Source organism: Bubalus kerabau, chromosome 1, assembly GCF_029407905.1.
Source record: "Bubalus kerabau isolate K-KA32 ecotype Philippines breed swamp buffalo chromosome 1, PCC_UOA_SB_1v2, whole genome shotgun sequence".
In the NCBI taxonomy this organism is placed as follows: Eukaryota; Metazoa; Chordata; class Mammalia; order Artiodactyla; family Bovidae; genus Bubalus; species Bubalus kerabau.
Genome location: NC_073624.1, coordinates 126,175,470 through 126,192,075, shown reverse-complemented (window position 1 = coordinate 126,192,075; position 16,606 = coordinate 126,175,470). Strand labels below are relative to the sequence as shown.

The following is a 16,606-nucleotide window of genomic DNA, read 5'->3' as shown; positions in this document are numbered from 1 at the left end:
GAAAGCTGTGGTACATATACACAATGGAGTGTTATTCAGCCATTAAAAAGAATACATTTGAATCAGTTCTAATGAGGTGGATGAAACTGGAGCCTATTATACAGAGTGAAGTAAACCAGAAAGAAAAACACCAATACAGTATACTAACGCATATATATGGAATTTAGAAAGATGGTAACGATAACCCTATATGTGAGACAGCAAAAGAGACACAGATGTATAGAGCAGTCTTTTGGACTCTGTGGGAGAGGGCGAGGGTGGGATGATTTGGGAGAATGACATTGAAACATGTATAATATCATATAAGAAACAAATCACCAGTCCAGGTTCAATGCAGGATACAGGATGCTTGGGGCTGGTGCACTGGGATGACCCAGAGGGATGGTATGGGGAGGGAGGTGGGAGGGGGGTTCAGGATGGGGAACATGTGTACACCCGTGGCAGATTCATGTTGATGTATGGCAAAACCAATACAATATTGTAAAGTAATTAGCCTCCAATTAAAATAAATAAATTTAAATTTTAAAAAAAGCAGTAAAGAAGAAACTCAACATTCAAAAAATGAAGATAATGGCATCCAGTCCCCTCTGCTAAGTCGCTTCAGTCGTGTCCGACTCTGTACGACCCCAGAGATGGCAGCCCACCAGGCTCCCCCATCCCTGGGATTCTCCAGGCAAGAACACTAAGTGGGTTGCCATTTCCTTCTCCAGTGCTTGAAAGTGAAAAGTGAAAGTGAAGTCGCTCAGTCGTGTTCGACTCTTAGTGACCCCATGGACTGCAGCCTACCAGGCTCCTCTGTCCATGGGATTTTCCAGGCAAGAGTACTGGAGTGGGGTGCCATTGCCTTCTCCGCCAGTCCCCTCACTTCGTGGCAAATAGATAGGGAAACAATGGAAACAGTGATAGACTTTATTTTCTTGGGCTCCAAAATCACTTCAGACGGTGACTGCAGCCATGAAATTAAAAGACGCTGGTTCCTTGGAAGAAAAGCAATGACAAAGATAGACAGCGTATTAAAAAACAGAGACATTACCAACAAAGGTCCATATAGTTAAACCTATGGTTTTTCCAGTAGTCATGTATGGATGTGAGAGTTGGGACCATAAAGAAGGCTGAGTGCCAAAGAACTGATGCTTTTGAACTGTGGTGCTGGAGAAGACCCTCCAGAGTCCCTTGGACAGCAAGGAGATCAAACCAATCAATCCTAAAGGAAATCAATCCTGAATATTCATTGGAAGGACCGATGCTGAAGCTGAAGCTCCAATACTTTGACCACCTAATGGGAAGTACCGACTCATTGAAAAAGACCCTGATGCATGGAAAGATTGAGGGACAACAGAGAATGAGACGGTTTGACAGCAACTCTGATGCAACGGACGTGAGTTTGAGCAAACTCCAGGAGATAGCGAAGGACAGGGAAGCCTGGTGTGCCGCATCCTATGGGGTCACAGAGATGGACAGGACTGAGCGACTAAACAACCTCCTCAAGGCACCTGCTACAGCTGGCTAAGACGCCACAGCTCCTAGAATGCGCTGCGACAGCCCCGCCTCCTGCCCTGCCCCCTCTGTGAGCGCGGAAGGCTGGGCACCACCCCCACGACCTACCCTGTGCAACCGGGAATTGTAGTCCTACAGCCCTGCAAGCCACCGGTGCAGCAGCTGAGACCACAGCTCCCAGAATGCGCAGCGAGGGCCCCCACCCCCACCCCGCCTTCCCTCCGCGTGGGCGGAGGGAGGTCCTGCCAGGCAAAGAAGAGTGCTCTTCTTCCCCAGCATCTCCTGCCTGCGGAGACAAAGCGAGGCGGCGAGCCCAGGGTGGTTGGAGTGACCCTGCAGACAGGTACGTCTCCACGAGATGCTGGTGGTGAGACTGGATTTCTCGCTGAACAGCAAGCGGCTTGCACTTCCGGCAGCCAGCACAGCACAGCCTGGGGTTCCTGGAGCTTGGCTAGCTCAGCTGCCGCTCTGCCTACTCCTCTGGCCGCACCTTCTCCTTTCGTCCCCGCTCTGCCGCCAAGTGCAGTGAGGCTGGCGTAGGGAGCCTCCGTAGTTACTCAGATCTTTACGGAGAACTCGTTGAAGCCCCACGCTGGGTGTCTGAAACAGTAGATCCAGTTTAAAACAGAATTATAGTACCTGGTACTTAGGGACCTGGAATTGCCTTTTGAAGGCCACCTTTTTCTCTCTCCCTCTGGACTGCCGTAGATCTTCCCTCTGGACCCGGCTGGCTGGGCATCTAAAGCTGAAAGTGAAAGTATTAGTCGCTCTCAGTCGTGTCCTTTGTGACCCCATGGACTGTAGCCCGCCGTGCTCCTCTGTCCATGGAATTCTCCAGGCAATACTGGAGTGGGTAGCCAGTGCCTTCTCCAGGAGAATCTTCCAAACGCAGGGCTGGAACCCGGATCTACCTCATTGCAGACAGGTTCTTGACCGTCTGAGCCACAAAGGAAGCCTGCCAAAGCAGTCTTAATTGACAAAAAAGGTATTAGATCAGGAACTCTAGAGAGAAAGTCTAAGAGAGAGAATAAAGGGCCAGAATGTTTTGTTTTATTTTTTTTTAAAGCACTTAAAACTGGAAACATAACTGACCTGTATGTAGAAACCCAAAAGATTGTGGTAACAAAATGAATTATTAAAAAACCTGAGCTAACAGTCTTGCTAATAAATAAATGCATATCCTGTAAACAAAAGGATATACTTAGTAAAAAGGACACGAATTTTACACATTACATTTCCAAGTCATAATGCAATAAAGTTAGAAATAAGAGAAGTAGCGAATTTAATGATCAACTCTTCAAAAATTTTTCAGTATTTTTTTAAATAAATTAACTTTGAGTCAGGGTGCAAGTCCAAAACACAGAGTCCCTATAAATGTCTGTGCTTGCAAATATATCCTAATCAGATATATGCAGTGAAGGTGAAACGAGAAAGTTCTCTGACTGGGAAGCTCCCTGAATGCCCAGGTCCTGTGGGTTGAAGCTCTTATGAGTGGGAGCAGCAGGGAAGGAGGGCAGTGCTTGGAAATGGAGCTGATGCAGAAGCGGGTAGCAGAGGCCTCCCCCCTCCTCAGCCTGGCCTTGCCTTCACGGTCCTCCCCATCACACAGCCATGCTGCCAGCACAAGTGCGCTGGTGTTGGCGGACAAGGTCACAACTACCTGCAATAGCATGGGGTGGAAACTGGCAGCAGCAGCTGCAGCAGGGGAAGTTAACAGCCAGGAAGAATATATGACCTACCCTGTGCAAGGACTTGTGATCCCAGAAGTTCTGGTGAGGACTAGGCCAGACTGCTTTGTCCCTCCTTTTCTCCACCGTTCTTCCTGTGACTGGTATGGAAATCCACAAACACATTAACAGTGCCCCTCTGTGGGCTGTGTCAATATATGGACGTACATAGATGGAGGAGTATTTTTTTAATTTATTTATTTAGTTGGGGCATGTGGGATCTAGTTTCCTGATCAGGGATCCAACTCAGGCCCCCAACATTGGGAGCTACGAATCTTAGCCACTCGACCTGGCATCCAGCTTGGAATGGGTGTGCATGTTAATTGGTTGTGCATGCTAATTGGCTACTGTTGCATGATAAACTACCCCAAAACCTAGTTAGCTCATGGTTGAACTCATGGTCAGCACAGTGAGCTTAGCTCAGCCGAGCCATTCGTTCATTTCACCTGGACACCAAGGTGAGTGTATGGTCTGCTGCTGGTTGACTAGGGTGCTCTACTTCTGGGGTTGAGCTGGGTGCCACCTGGGCACCTGGCTGTCATCCAGCAAGCTCATATGGGCTTGTTTTCATGGAGAGCAGGGATCCAGAGAAAAAGCAAAACATTCAAGATCTTTCCAGCCTAGGCCCAAAGCTGTTAGGGTCATACCTACTGCATTTTTCTGGCCAAAGCACATGAGACCAGCCTCAACCCAAAGTTGAAAGGACAGATTTCTGTCTCTCCATCTTTTGTTTCACTTTTTACAGAACCAGCTGTAAAATCACATTGCAAAGGGCATGGATATAGGTAGAAAACACACAATCACTGTTTTTACAATCAGTATCATCATCCCTAAATGAACAAGTTTTATATAAAGGTGCCAAGAGAAGTATTAATAAATTGTTGAAAAGCCCACAGAGCTATTAAACAGCTGGGATACACTCCGTGTCACATCCACCTGATTCCACAGCAGTCATTGCCAGTAGACCACTCTTCTCCTGCAACTACCCCAGGGTCCTGAGAAGGCGGCTGCTGCAACTGAATGAAGAGTCCTCTGATTCTTCCCATCTAGTACTGTTCAGCATCAAAATAATGCCCTAAGTCCAATGCAGAAGAATTTGAATAATTTAAGGAAAGCTCTGAGTTTAAGAAATCAAGTCCAAAGGTATTTTTCCTTTCTAATCATAGAAGACATTTTAAAATATTAATACCTAAAATGCACTCCACGTATGTGAAAATTCTTTTCATCACATTTTGATATTTCTAGCCTATGTAAATCACAAACGAACTATGATCTACCTGTCAGTTACAGAATATATTTTTCAAATTAAGAGATCTTCAGAAAATGCATTCCACCTGCTACATTTCATGAAATCAGCTGAGTAATGGTAAGGGTTTTCTCCTTTCCTTTCTGCAAACCAATTTTCCAGGACAAAAAAAAGACATGATCCAGTGAAGACTCACAGCTGACTTGTGGCAGTAACTATGCCAAAGCTTAAGAGGAGCCTAGCAGCCGTGGCTATACAAAAGGCCTAATTACAGATCAGCCCTGCAACCCCCATTCCACCTCCAACAAGGCTGCTAAAAGGCTTCCCCAGTCCCCACAACCAGAGATATTACAGTATTGCCAGCAGGCAGGGGGCGGATGCAAACACCTCTGTGCTCTCCCACCTCTCTAGATCCATCCATGCCGGGTCACAATATAGAACCCTGCTTTGGGGAAGCTGTCTCCTAAGGTGTCTGGTTACATGGGCCAGGGCCCTCGGTCTTATGTGCTCTCTAACAAACTAAGGGTACTCCAGCCAGAATCATGACAGCCCATCATGTCCTGCAATAGCAGGAGCCAACAGAAGAGTCACTTAAGGTCATCCGCCTCACCCCTATGCCCTACCAAGGCACCCGGCCCCTAAGCCAACCAACAAGCAAAGGATCTGGCCCCAAGTCGGCAGCAGGCCCTTTACTCAAGCACTTGAAAGTTCACTAAGGAGAGCAGGCCAGCAACTTAAGGAGCAGCTCCAGGAAGCCACAGCCAGTGCAAGACAGCCAACCACAGCACGTGTGAGAGGCCGGGGCCAGAGGAGGTGTTGGGGGACTGTGTGATTTCCTCGGTTCTGTCGTCACAACAAAACTTTGAAGCGACAGACCAGCGTTACAGCCCTTGGACTGATCAGTGTTACAGCTCCGTGTTAAAGCTGAGTATTATTTAGAAAACAAAGGAAAATACATCCTTGAGGCATGAGGGCATGCTGACCCAAAAGACGCGAAGAGGCAAGAGAGAGAGACCCCTGGCCCTCTGACTCCTCTTTTTATATGTTTTTCTCCTCCCCCTGGGCCTGCCCTATGTGAATTGGGCTAGCCTTGAATGCTGTTTGTTCTACCTGAGGTTCTCACTCTGGTCCTGGCCCTTCCTTTGTTCTGTTTTCATGGGCTTTTCCCTTCCTTGTCTTTTAGCCACCACCATTCTGTACTCTTTTTTCCTTATTCTAACTACCTAACATCCCCCCTTCAAGAGATGGGAGGCCCAATTCTTTGGGAATAGGGGCATCGAGGTCTTTCTGGCTACTTGCTGCTGAAATGGGATGGTGAGGGGCGTTGGGCCTCCCCCTCTTGCCAGTCTCAGGCCTCAGAGTCCTTATAGCGGTGTCCATCTAAGGGTGAGTGATATTTTCTTGGTCGGTTATAGTTTTATATATCTTTGTTGAACTGGCAATGGATGTTGTAGCTTGTTGACCTGGGCAGAGACACAGTGGGTTAGACAATTGATAATACACGGAGCAATCATAAGCAGCATCAATATGGTGATAACAGAGACTAGTAGAGGCATCAGCCAACTCCAGATTCCCATCACCAGGAAGATCCCCCAAAGAGAGATTGTAGCCACCCAGAGAACTCTCCAGCTCGTTCTTTGAGATCCTGTGGGGTCTGAATGTTTTTCTTGAGGACTGTGAGACTTTCTTTAACTTAGCTAGAGCTATTTACCCAGAAACAACACTTATCATTCAGATGGCTCAAGTCCCTCCTTGTTCAGGGTTAAGAAGATCTATCTCCTGTCTGTTTTGGAGTACAACCCCTGCCAAGCTGTGTTGGCTCTTTAGAGCTGTCCTGAGAAATCTTATCCCCAGAAACTTAATTTTGGGGTTTTTGTTAGAATGGTGGCACTCATTTGTAGTTCTGAATAGGTATCTGAGATCTCCCAGGGGCTCACAGGTGTATTGAGTGTCCTCTTCTGTTTTCTTCCATGGCTTGACTCAGTTCAGTTCAGTCACTCAGTCGTGTCTGACTCTTTGTGACCCCATGAATCACAGCATGCCAGGCCTCCCTGTCCATCACCAATTCCTGGAGTTTACTCAAACTCACGTCCATCGAGTCAGTGATGCCATCCAGCCATCTCATCCTCTGTTGTCCCCTTTTCCTCCTGCCCCCAATCCCTCCCAGCATCAGGGTCTTTTCCAATGAGTCAACACTTAGCATGAGGTGGCCAAAGTACTGGAGTTTCAGCTTTAGCATCAGTCTTTCCAATGAACACCCAGGACCGATCTCCTTTAGGATGGACTGGTTGGATCTCCTTGCAGTCCAAGGGACTCTCAAGAGTCTTCTCCAACACCACAGTTCAAAAGCATCAATTCTTCGGCGCTCAGCCTTCTTCACAGTCCAACTCTCACATCCATACATGACCACTGGAAAAACCATAGACTTGACTAGACAGACCTTTGTTGGCAAAGTAATGTCTCTGCTTTTGAATATGCTATCTAGGTTGATCATAACTTTCCTTCCAAGGGGTAAGCGACTTTTAATGTCATGGCTGCAATCACCGTCTGCAGTGATTTTGGACCCCAGAAAAATAAAGTCTGACACTGTTTCCCCATCTGTTTCCCATGAAAGGATGGGACCAGATGCCATGATCTTCGTTTTCTGAATGTTGAGCTTTAAGCCAACTTTTTCACTCTCCTCTTTCACTTTCATCAAGAGGCTTTTTAGTTCCTCTTCACTTTCTACTATAAGGGTGGTGTCATCTGCATATCTGAGGTTAATGTTATTTCTCCCGGCAATCTTGATTCCAGATTGTGCTTCTTCCAGCCCAGCATTTCTCATGATGTACTCTGCATATAAGTTAAATAAGCAGGGTGACAATATACAGCCTTGACGTACTCCTTTTCCTATTTGGAACCAGTCTGTTGTTCCATGTCCAGTTCTAACTGTTGCTTCCTGACCTGCATATAGGTTTCTCAAGAGGCAGGTCAGGTGTTCTGGTATTCCCATCTCTTTCAGAATTTTCCACAGTTGATTGTGATCCACACAGTCAAAGGCTTTGGCATAGTCAATAAAGCAGAAATAGATGTTTTTCTGGAACTCTCTTCCTTTTTCCATGATCCAGCGGATGTTGGCAATTTGATCTCTGGTTCCTCTGCCTTTTCTAAAACCAGCTTGAACATCTGGAAGTTCACAGTTCATGTATTGCTGAAGCCTGGCTTGGAGAATTTTGAGCATTACTTTACTAGCGAGTGAGATGAATGCAATTGTGCGGTAGTTTGAGCATTCTTTGGCATTGCCTTTCTTTGGGATTGGAATGAAAACTGACATTTTCCAGTCCTGTGGCCACTGCTGAGTTTCCCAAATTTGCTGGCATATTGAGTGTAGCACTTCCACAGCATCATCTTTCAGGATTTGAAATAGCTCAACCAGAATTCCATCACCTCCACTAGCTTTGTTCGTAATGATGCTTTCTAAGGCCCACTTGACTTCACATTCCAGGATGTCTGGCTGTAGGTGAGTGATCACACCATTGTAATTGTCTTGGTCATGAAGATCTTTTTTGTACAGTTCTTCTGTGTATTCTTGCCACTTCTTCTTAATATCTTCTGCTTCTGTTAGGTCCATACCATTTCTGTCCTTTATCGAGCCCATCTTTGCATGAAATGTTCCCTTGGTATCTCTAATTTTCTTGAAGAGATCTCTAGTCTTTCCCATTCTATTGTTTTCCTCTATTTCTTTGCATTGATCGCTGAGGAAGGCTTTCTTATCTCTTCTTGCTATTCTTTGGAACTCTGCATTCAGATGCTTATATCTTTCCATTTCTCCTTTGCTTTTGGCTTCTCTTCTTTTCACAGCTATTTGTAAGGCATCCCCAGACAGCCATTTTGTTTTTTTGCATTTCTTTTCCATGGGATGGTCTTGATCCCTGTCTCCTGTACAGTGTCATGAACCTCATTCCATAGTTCATCAGGCACTCTATCAGATCTAGTCCCTTAAATCTATTTCTCACTTCCACTGTATAATCATAAGGGATTTGATTTAGGTCATACCTGAATGGTTTAGTGGTTTTCCCACGTCCAAGGTAAGAGAAACCCAAGTAAGATGGCAGGTGTTGAGAGAGGGCATCAGAGGGCAGACACACTGAAACCATAATCACAGAAAACTAGTCATGGTCGACATAATTCAGTCAATACAGAACACTTCTATCACAAGGATCCTTCAAGTAGCCTTTTACAGCCCTATCTCCTTTGCACCCACCCCACCTCTTCTTTAATACCAGGCAATTAGTGATCTGTTCTACATGTTTATAATCTTTGCATTTCAAGAATATTACATACAGTTCCGGCAGGGAGCACGGTGAGAAGCGAATGGCTGCCTTCAACCCGGGGGCCCTCCAGGTCCTCTGGCCTCCGGTGGGCAGGTGAACTGGGGGCCTCGGACGGCACCTCCTGCAGGCGGGCGAACCGGGGGCCCCTGGGCCGGGATCTCTGGTGGGTAGGTGAACTGGGGGTGCACTCACTCCGACAGCTTGGGCTGTGTCTTGCGGGCCCTCAGAGCTCACACCACCGCCATCCACTGGAAGCCACAGCAAACCTCACCCTCACCCTCACCTCTGCAGCTGAAGGGCAGCGGCCGCTCAGAGCCCGCATCTTGCTGACCAACCACCAGGTTTCTTGGCCCAAGACTGCAGGGCTTAGGCCAAGCCTCCGCCAGGCCCTCGCGGGTGGGCGTGGACGCCTTGGACCCGCTCGGATCCGGTACCTGCGGTGACCACTCACGCGTGGAGACTGACGAAGACCTTAATGGCTCGGAAGGTGAGCGGAGCCGCAGTGGGCAAAGGATAGAAATTAGCGGTTAGGCAGTTGGTGGTGGTTCTACCAAGACCTTGACATCGAAAGATATTAATAGAAACGGTGGAATAACTTACCGCATGCAGCCAATAGGAACTGCCCATCGCCCTTTGGGAAGACTGTCCATTTATAGAAAGCCTATGTCTATAATATGAAAAAGCTGCTCTCAACTTTTCACTCAACCTTGCAAAAGGAAACTCTCGCTATATCTAGGCCTTCTAGATAGGAAGAGGTTGCTGAAGTATGATAAAGTCAAGTTAGAAAATCAAAAATCTTGTAAATGCCCATTTGTTTTTTTTTAAAACCATAGAAAAGACATATCTTCTGGAAATAATTTTTTCTAAATGGAGTTGTTTGACCACCATAAAATAGTAAAAAAGTTATAGAGTAAAAGTCACACAGACTTGATGCAACAGAGATTGTCCTAGATACATCAACCAAGGTAGAAATCCCAAAGGAAAAGACTGACAGATTTAATTACATCAAAATAGAAACACACATAGCATTTTCTATCTCACCTATAGATAAAGGAATAAGTATGTGAATATCCAGGCTTCCCAGGTGGCACTAGTGGTAAAGAATCTGCCTGCCAATGCAGGAGATGTAGGAGAGGCAGGTTCTATCCCTGGCTCAGGAACATCCCCAGAGAAGGAAATGGCTACTCACTCCAATAGTCTTGCCTGGGAAATCCCATGGACAGAGCCTGGAAGGCTATAGTCCATGTGGTTGCCAAGAGTCAGACACGACTTAGTGACTAAACAATACCACCCAATGTTAATATCCACATGAAAATGCAGTAGTAAAAGCACAAACATATGGGCTGGAAGAAAACCCACCAAAGTGCCTCTAAGGATGGAGAGAACAGGACAAGGAGTGAAGGGTGTTAGGGAAAACAAAAGGAATACCAACGGAACATTTTATTCTCCTCCCACCCCTCCCATAAAAAAATCTGACACAAACATGACAAAACATTCAATTTGATGAAGTCAGGTGGTGATCAAGTCAGAATGGATTTTAGTTTTTTCTGAATTTCTATGGATTTTGAAATTTCTTTTTAAACATTTGGGGATAAGACGCAATAATTAGAGAAGGATGTAAGCCTTACCACATTTAATACAAGTAAGTATGTCCATGCCTAGGAAGGGAATCAGAGGTTCATTAAAATGTTAGCAGCCGCTACCTCTAGGTGGAAGGATACTGAGCTATTTTACTTCTTTTGTATTTGTGTCTCTGCATTTTGTAAAGTTCTTTTGTAAAGCCAACACTTTAATATTTTAATTGAAAACAAGCAAGCAAACAAACAAAACCACATCCAGTTGACATACAGAAAAGCTAGAATCAGACAGGACCTCATAGGTGAGTTCTACCTTAGAGGCCGGGAGAGTTTATGCAGGAAACCCTGACATCTAATAAACTGAAGCAAGGGACTCCACTAGATATTACGCAGATTTCCTTAAGCCTTTAGGCCAAGTTACCTCATCCAACCAAAAAAAAAAAAAAACCGAAAAACAAATAACAAATTAAATTAAGAGTGGGATCTGTAGAAAGGACCTTCAAATATGAAATGAAGAAATAATGACTCCTAGCAAGGAGGAGGTTTTCCAATAATTTTTACCCACGTCTCACCCATCAGTGGGTTTCTGGCTTCTTACCAAGTCATCTATTTATAGCACAATAAGCAGCTCTACTCTGAGAAGGCAGTGGCACCCCACTCCAGTACTCTTGCCTGGAAAATCCCATGGACGGAGGAGCCTGGTAGGCTGCAGTCCATAGGGTCGCTAAGAGTCGGACACGACTGAGCAACTTCACTTTCACTTTTCACTTTCATGCATTGGAGAAGGAAATGGCAATCCACTCCAGTGTTATTGCTTGGAGAATCCCAGGGACAGTGGAGCCTGGTGGGCTGCCGTCTATGGAGTCGCACAGAGTCAGACACAACTGAAGCGACTTAGCAGCAGCAGAAGCAGCAGCAAGCAGCTCTACTAGAGGCAATATTTCAGCAAGAGTCAAGTGAAAAGAAAATATAGATATCTGGCAACTGACCAAGTCTGTCATCGGGAATAAGGGCTAATTAAACCCATATCATTTACTGTTCTAATTAGACCATTGTTCAGTTCAATTTTCTATGCCAAATGTCACCAAACAGAACTGTGTCCTGTCTATAACATAATATAAAATAAAGTTTTAATTCATAAAAATACAATAAGCAGTTTAATACATTCATCTGGGCTTTCAGGTTGGTGAGTTCAAATCATTTTAGGTAAACGTTTAAAATATACACAGCTGAAATTGATTTTTCATTTTGTCATGATATACTGATATGTCAAATGTGAAAAGCTGAAAAACATCATCATATATTTTTTTAAATGAAAGTTGAGAGTTCATTGCAATATTGTTTTAATTTGTTTTTATTCTCACTCTTCCATCTATTCAGTTTATAGTTAGAGTCAGGTTTCTTTCCATAACTTCTCCACCTTTACTTACCAAAGATAAGCATTTTGATTCTAAAATAACTGAAATAGGCAAGTTGTATAGGCAGGTCTTTGATTTATCTGATTGAATCAGTAAGATTTTTTTTTCCCCATAAGAAAACAGAGAGAAAATGACATCTCAAGAGAGGTCCTCAAGTTTTTCTCCTCTCCCTGGCCATGAAGATGGTTAGATTTTGCTTTGAAATGGCACTGCTGTTTCCTACCAGCCAATCTTCCTGCCATCTCATCAATCTTCTTTTTCCAAAGAGTATTTGAAATGATATTCCCAATTTCCACCTGCTTTTCATCTCTTCCATGTGGTGCCAACAGTATGATGGTAATAACACAAACATTTAGAAAAACAGAACCTCTCTTGGACCTGAACAAACTGTCACAGAGTCTTTTCTGAGCATTTATATTTGTGTGTTTTCTTCCTCATAGTGATAGAGAACCTGCTTCCCTGAAACTTTTAGCCTTCTAGAGCAGCGGACGGTGAGTCTCCATCCTCTACTACAAAAGAACTCTTCTTGAGATTTCTCAAACTAGCTGGTACCTTCAAGAATGCAGACAAGGTCAAATGCTGAAAAGTGTTGAGAGGCAGTTATGCCCAGCACTGAGGAAGTCACTGGTATATTTGTGAACAGTTTCATCGTCATGATGAAACAAACAAAAATGAGAGCAGGCAGTCGGGGGGCAAGGAGGCAACTAAAGGAGAAGGGAGGGTAGTGCAGCCTTGACAGCTGGGTTTTCTTTCTGTTTTTGTAATCCAAGTGGCTGACTTAAGCTTTGCTTGCCAAGGCACGTACTTCAAAGATGGCTGTCTTCAATAAACACACTGCCATCTATGCAACTAGATAAAAATGCTGGGCTCCACCTCCCCCTGCTCCATCCCGGAATGAGGCACCTATTGCAAGCAAGTAATTTCTTGTGTTAATTATTTTTTTTTAAAATGGAGGTTTATGTGGTGAAACTGTTGAAAAGTCCTGGACTTGGGGATGAATTCAAAAGCCAAAGTGAAAGAAACAAATCTAATATGGAGTTATATTTTATTATTGTACAATTGCTCAGTCCTGTCTGACTCTTTGCGACCCCATGGACTGCAGCACGCCAGCCTTTCCTGTCCATCACCAAGTCCCAGAGCTTACTCAAACTCATGTCCATCGAGTCAGTGATGCCATCCAACCATCTCCTTCTCTGTCATCCCCTTCTCCTCCTGCCCTCAATCTTTCCCAGCATCAAGGTCTTTTCTAATGAGTCAGCTCTTCACATCAGGTGGCCATTATTGGTGCTTCAACTTCAGCATCAGACCTTCCAGTGAACACTCAGGATTGATTTCTGTGACAGTTTCACACTGAATAATTCTCACACACAGGATAATGGAGACAGACAGTGCAGGGAGAGTTGCAAAAGAGCAACTCCCGAGGAAACACTATATGTATGTGTGTTACTCACTCAGTCGTGTTGGACTCTTTGTGACCCTACGGACTGTAGCCCACCAGGCTCCTCTGTCCATGGGATTCTCCAGGCAAGAATACTGGAGTGGGTTGCCATTCCCTTCTCCAGGGGATCTTCTTGACCCAGGGATCGAACCCAGGTCTCCTTCATTGCAGACAGATTCTTTACCACCTGAGCCAGCAGGGAAGCCCAAAATCCATGAAAGTGAAAGTCACTCAGTTGTTTCTGACTCTTTGCAACCCCATGACTATAAAGTCCATGGAATTCTCCAAGCCAGAAACCTGGAGTGGATAGCCTTTCCCTTCTCCAGGGGATCTTCCCAACCCAGGGATCAAACCCAGGTCTCCCGCATTGCGGGTGGATTCTTTACCTGCTGAACCACAAATGCTGAGTGCGTATTTATTGGTAACTTACAGTCTTTAACGAAGAGCACTAAAGCAAGACAGAGATCAGAACTCTGGGATTAAGGATCCTCCTGGAAGTCTGGAGGTCATCACATGAGAGTTGTAAAGAAAGGTCTTTGAGGATAAGAGAGTTTGTTCTGCATGCAGAACAGTATCTAGCTAATGCTGACACGTCAGCCAGAACCTCTAACTTAAGGGCAGGGGAAAGAGCAAGCAAGGAAGAGAGAATGAGTAAGATTAAATTCCAGGAGACATTCCTGAGAAAGCAGCAAAACAGCACAAAAAAAAAGCAGCAAAAATCCCCTAGATTTCCTTTAAGATTGACTGGTTTGATCTTGCAGTCCAAGGGTCTCTGAAGAGTCTTCTCCAACACCACAGTTCAAAAGCATCAATTCTCTGGCACTCAGCCTTCTTTATGGTCCAATTCTCACATCCATACACGACTATGGGAAAAACCATAGCTTTGACTACACTGACCTTTGTTGGCAAAGCAATGTCTCTGCTTTTTAATATGCTGTCTAGGTTTGTCATAGCTTTTTTTCCAAGGAGTTAGATTTATTCTTCCCTATTACATGAACATGGACAAGTTTCTTACCCTCTCTAAGTTACTTTCTTGATGTGTGTGTGTGCTAAGTCACTTTAGTCATGGCCAGCTCTGTGTGACTCTCTGGACTGTAGCCCACAAAGCCCTTCTGTCCATGAGACTTTTCAGGCAAGAAAACTGGAGTGGGTTGCTATTTCCTCGTCCAGGTGATCTTTCTGACCCGGATCAAACCTGGATTTCTTAGGTCTCCTGCATTGGCAGGCAGGTTCTCTACCACTAGCACCACCTGGGAAGCTCACTTTCCTGATAGTTACTTTTTTTTTTTTTTTTTTGGCTGCATCTCATGGCTTGTGGGATCTAGTTCCCTGACCAGGGATCAAACCTGCACCCCTTACACTGAAAGCATAGGGTCTTAAACACTGGACCACTAGGGAAGTTCCCTGTAGATAGTTACTTTAAAATGGTTGGGGGGGCGGGGGGGCGGGGGGGGAGAATGTATAGATAAAAATCAAGCAAATGTGACAAAACGTTAGCAATTGGTGGAGATCTAGGTTGTAAGCGTACAGTACTTACATGCTTTGTATTGTTCTATCAATATTTCTGTAGGTTTGACCTTTTTCAAAAGAGAAAAATAACACTGGGAATATGGTAGTGGTAAAGAATGGTAAATAGTGGTAAAATAAAGCTAGTGGTAAAGGACCCGCCTGCCAATGCAGGAGACTTAAAGAGACACAGGTTCAATCCCTGAGTTGGGAAGATCCCCTGGAGGTGGGCATGGCAACACACTCCAGTATATTTGCCTGGAGAATCCCATGGACAGAGGGGCCTTGTGGGCTATAGTCCATAGGGTCGCAAAGAGTCGCAGGCAACTGAAGTGACTTAGCACACACACAAGGGAGGGGCATGGTTGATTCTTGCAAATGTCTTGGTGTAGGAGTCCTTTGTTCCCACAGCTGTCCAGGTAGATCAGGTCAGGGTATTCCTATAGATCTCCAACAGGACAAATGTTATTCTCTGCTCTGCAACTTTTTCTCTCTATACAAAATGAAAAGTGTTATACCCTTAAAGGTCAGAGCCTTTGGGCTCTGAGAATGGGCTATCCTGTGTATTTCAGGCTATGGCAACATTCTTAATGCATGCAATAGAACACAAAGGCTAAACTAAAAGAAACAGATTTAATATGGAGTGAGATTTATTCTTCCCTATTACATGGACACGGACAAGATTCTTACTGTCTCTAAGTTTCTTTCTTGATAGTTAAAAGTAAAAAAGAAGAAGCTATGCCTTGCACCTTCCTTAATTATTTTGTGAACACTAGTCATGGTAACAGATATAAAGTGCTTTGCAAACAGCAGAGCCCTTCCTGGGCACAAAGGGTCACCCGTGTGATTATTTGGGCGTCACCAAGTGGTCCTATATCACCTGGCCAAGCCTCTTGCCTTTGGCTGCCTCAACTCCAGCCAATCTCTGCTGCCACAGCCACCTTAACATGCATATGCGTGAGTGGCTTCCTGGCTTCTCCTCTGCTCAGAGCATCACTGCAGACACACAGACCTGCTCCTGAGAACTAGAGGGCAGAGCAACTCGCACAGCAGACTCCTCCCTGCCTGCTTCTCAGCACCCTGTCTACCCATCCTGATCCCTGGCAGCCAGCCAGCTCCCATGAAACCACCAAAGGCATCCTAGCATTCTAGAAGCATCCGGAGAAACACCAACCAGCACAACTTCTTTCAGGAGTCCCTGATGCTCAGGTGAGCCATCCTGCCCATCCACCGAGCAGTGAAGGCAGATGTGTGAGCAGGGAAAGCCTGGGTCCCCCTTGCTTGCATCTCACCAGAGGACCAAGTCCCCATCCTGCTGGGTTCTCCTTCAGAATAAGCTCAGAAACTCCTTTTTCCAGGTCCTTATCCATCAAGAGAGGCAACCTCAGCCATGTGCAAAGAGGGTGGTATCTCTATCTGCTTCTGATCGGCATCCAAAAATCTTACACCCCAACCTGCCTTTATTGCTGGCCAAACCCACAGACGTCCTTTATCTGTTTTTTTTTTTTTCTCTTTACTCCATCAGCAATATCAAGAGAGAGCAGACGATACATCTGTCGTAAATATGAGGTTTTTGTTGGAATATAGACTGGTTAGAAGTGGGGGAGTGTTACTTGAATTTGTTAAACATTTACAAAGGTATATTAAAACCTCCATAAATTTAGAGAAAATGGAGAAAATTCTCCTTGGAGTAAGTAAAACAATCTAAATTAGAAAAAACAAAGGAATTATTTCCCTTTACCTTTAAGTGCTTCCTTGAACAAAATAGCCATAGCACAATACTCCTGATAAGTTGTATTAGGGTGCGTGTGTCCTTTGGAATTAAGCTCAGGTGCTCGGTGTTGACCTAGATGGGTGGATGGGAGGTGGGAGGGAGGAAGGTCC

At 45.0% G+C, this 16,606-nt stretch overlaps 1 long non-coding RNA gene across 1 annotated transcript; it reads left to right on the top strand.

Annotated features, from left to right (window-relative positions):
* The first annotated feature begins 1,728 nt into the window (after positions 1 to 1,728).
* On the top strand, positions 1,729 to 16,133 carry LOC129657577 (uncharacterized). Its single transcript, XR_008716853.1, has 4 exons — positions 1,729 to 1,840; positions 9,075 to 9,270; positions 12,219 to 12,269; positions 15,712 to 16,133. It is a non-coding gene; the product is annotated as an uncharacterized LOC129657577 (long non-coding RNA).
* The last annotated feature ends 473 nt before the right edge of the window (positions 16,134 to 16,606 follow it).